Below are 3,459 nucleotides of genomic sequence, written 5' to 3' on the forward strand. Positions count from 1 at the left end.
AAAGCTGTAGAAATATTGAAAGGTGAATAAAATGAAGAATTTAGATTAGCAGTTGTTAGCATGTCCTCTTTGGTCTATCATCTTCTTAGTCTGTCTCTTGGTAGTTGCAAAGTAATTATTTTCTAACTATTTTCCTAGCATTCATCTGTAAAGAAGAGTCTTTCATCATTCTTTTTTTTTAAAAGTATAGTTGATGTAAAATATTGTGTTAGTTTCAGATGTACAAAAAAAGTGGTTTATATATATATATATATTCTGTTTCAGATAACCCCCCTCCTCTTTTGATCCATTCATTTTTTAAGATTCAATGTGTCAACATCCCTTGCTATGATTTTTCTTCTTAATGTTCAAGTTGACCTAAATTTGGAATGTGGAATCCATTCAGGTGGCTTCTAGGTGATTTTTGATATGACCCTGTCATCTCTTTAAGTGTTTTCTGGTTCAACAAGTTACTTATTCATCAAGTACTTATTCATCAGTACTTTCTCTGTCCTGGAGAAATTACTCCAAGGAGCCACGGTTTATTTTGTTGAGAAGTGGGCATAGGCACCAAGATCTGGGTTTGTTAATTGCCATTAAGGTCTTGTCACTCCTGGGCTATTTCTGTGGACAACACTAAAATATACACATATTTTAGAAAATATGAGTTCATGTTAATACCAGTAATTAAAATTCAATGCTAAATTCTTTCTCACCATTTTCCCTTCTACATTTGTATCTCCCGTCTTTCCCAATGAAAATGCTCACACCCAACCATATATATTATTCATTTGCTCAATAATATAGTATATAAATGTAATTTGAGAAATACAACCATGGTATCACTAACAGTGCTTAGTAAATTCAGTATGTTTTTGCAATTTGTGTTGTCGCATCCAAATATATATGTGTGTGTGTGTGTGTGTGTGTGTGTGTGTGTGTATGCATAGTGTGTGTGTGTGTGTATATATATATATATATATATATAGAGTTTATGCTTCTTTAGTCTTTATGTGTATAAGTTTTCCTTATGTAAATGTTGATGGGCATGTATTTGTAATTAAAATATGTTATTGTGGTATAGACCTCATTTTGTTTCTCACTTGTTCCAATCATGTTTATATTAAAATCATATGATCCAGTCATATCGCTGGCTTCATCTAGTCCATTGTCTAACTCTTCCATGGCATCCCAAACCCTGCTCACGTGTCCTTTTGCTTAGCCTTTCCCCCCAGAGATGGGTGAGTAGTTGCCTCAGTCCTTCTGATACTGCATACAAAACTGCAGTCAACAGGCCCAAAGTATCTCCTTATGAACCTTTGGAGGATTTCTCTAGAGTATATATAGCAACAGGTTTAGAAAGTTATTAAATGCAGGTGTATTTACTTTGACTATCAGATTATTCTCTAGAATTGATGTTATTAGCTTGACTTATTAGGTTGCTACTCTAAAATATTTTCATTTCACTAAAATTTGCAATGGTGTATGAATTTCTAAAATTGTTAAAAATTGGCATTTCAGGAAAAGCACAACATATTCTATAATTATATATATATTAGACTTTTAAAATATATTAAAAAATCTGATTCTATGTCAAAATACTTGACAAAGGGAGTCTTTTATTTACATATTTGATGCATCCAAAAAAAGTAATAGAAATCTTTTGTGAATCTTGTTTACTCAATGTCTTTTTCATTTTCTTTGTTTTTAAAGTGGTTTGTTTTACTGGTTAAATAATAGAGGGCAATAATAGAAAATTGCTGGTAGGACTATATCAGTGGCATTTTTAGAGAGCCTTAGTTCCTAATCCAATGTTGAGAATGAGATACCTCATAATCTCTAGATATAAGGTATGGTTTCTTCTTCAAACTGGCCTCGGAAAAGAGGAAGATGCCTCATATGAGAGAGTACTTAAAAGTCATTCATATAAAGAATGAATGTGGTGATTTTATTGTAAACAAAGTCATATTTAGAGAAGACAAATTAACCTAAAATAATCTCAGTAGTAATATTTGATAGCTTATAAAGGTTACCTGAAATAACCAGGAAAAATGTGTCAAAGAAATGGAGCACAGGTTTAGTGATTATTATTGGGAATTTGTTCTAAGGATAAAAGAGCTTGGACGTGATGTGAATGTGTCTTTAGAAAATGGCTGTGTGTTGTACAGGGGAGATTTTGGCTTTGGGTAAAGCTCCTAGTAGCAGGATCCATGCCTCTGTTCAAAAGGTTATCCTGACAACTTAGGTGGAAATCGTGATGCTGTGCTCTGGAAAGCTGGTTTAGATAACTCACATATTTATCTTTAGAGGATGATAAAGAGTTGATGTGAAAGCCATGTGGGAGGCCTGTGCTGCTGCCTGGGGTGCTTTGCGGGCTCTGTGGGGCTCTGGGGACCCTGGGGCCCTGTGCCACCCCACGTTGCACAGATGGCCCTGCTCCTCCTCCCCTTGACCACCGCTTTCAGGTGCCAGGAGCAGGCTCAGACCACTGACTGGAGGGCCACCTTGAAGACCATCTGGAAGAGTATTTGCAAGATAGACACATCCTTGAATGCCACCTTGGATCTCTCTTGGGAAGCGAGATCGGGCTCTGCCAGTAGAAGTGCAGCAACTGAAGTCTTTCCTGTGTTATGGTTATAAACCTCCCTGACCGCCCTCCCCCCCCCACCCCCTCAAATGGATGTGTCTGTCCACTGTTTGGTGTTCATCTTGACATGAGCATCTCTTCCCTGACAAAGTGTTGCAACCACCACAACAGGGGCTATGAGACCTGGAGCAAAAGCAGACATGACTGTGGTGAGGAGTTCCATCATTGCCTCTCCAAGATCCTCTTAGATGTGTAGAGAACACGAGGACCAGCTCAGGTGTTCAGGCATGTGATACCACCGTGGAGCTTAGTTCTCTAAACCTACCTGGACAGTCAATGAGTGGCATGTAGATGTTGGGAGAAAAAAGCTGATCTTTAAAGGAGGGGCTGATGGGTGGTGACTGCAGAAGAGGACAGAAGAATATAACCTTTGACAAAGAACTAATATTGCAACATCAGTCAGTCTTGTATTTGTGAAAGGATCATTTTAAGACCTTATTTTGATATTAAAACTTCAGACTAAAGGTAAAAATGGGGGAGGTTATCCTTCTGAACATTGCTGCCTCAGTGTGCCAAATTGTCTAGACTGATCTTAGAAAGAGGTACATGGGAAGGGGATAATTGTTAAAAGGGAAGAATCTGTAACTCAATTTTCACAACTGCATTTACTGAAAAAATAAGGTCAGATATAAAGTTCATTCATAAGTTATGTTCAGCATTTTCTAGAAATATGGGAAAATCTTCATTTGAGGTATATTTGCTTACTGTAAAATTTTTTGACCATTCTTTTATTGAAGTATAGTTAATTTATAATGTGAAACTTTAAATATGCACTTACACCTGGGAAAAGCTAACTTTATTTTTTTCTCTATTTTAATTAACACATGAAAAGA

The 3,459-nt window shown here is 36.5% G+C and overlaps 1 pseudogene; it reads left to right on the forward strand.

The window, feature by feature from the left end:
• The window catches only part of LOC105004666, a 5,866-nt pseudogene extending 2,921 nt beyond the window's left edge, over positions 1–2,945 (forward strand).
• The last annotated feature ends 514 nt before the right edge of the window (positions 2,946–3,459 follow it).

Source organism: Bison bison, unplaced genomic scaffold, assembly GCF_000754665.1.
Source record: "Bison bison bison isolate TAMUID 2011002044 unplaced genomic scaffold, Bison_UMD1.0 scf7180017864481, whole genome shotgun sequence".
NCBI lineage: Eukaryota > Metazoa > Chordata > Mammalia > Artiodactyla > Bovidae > Bison > Bison bison.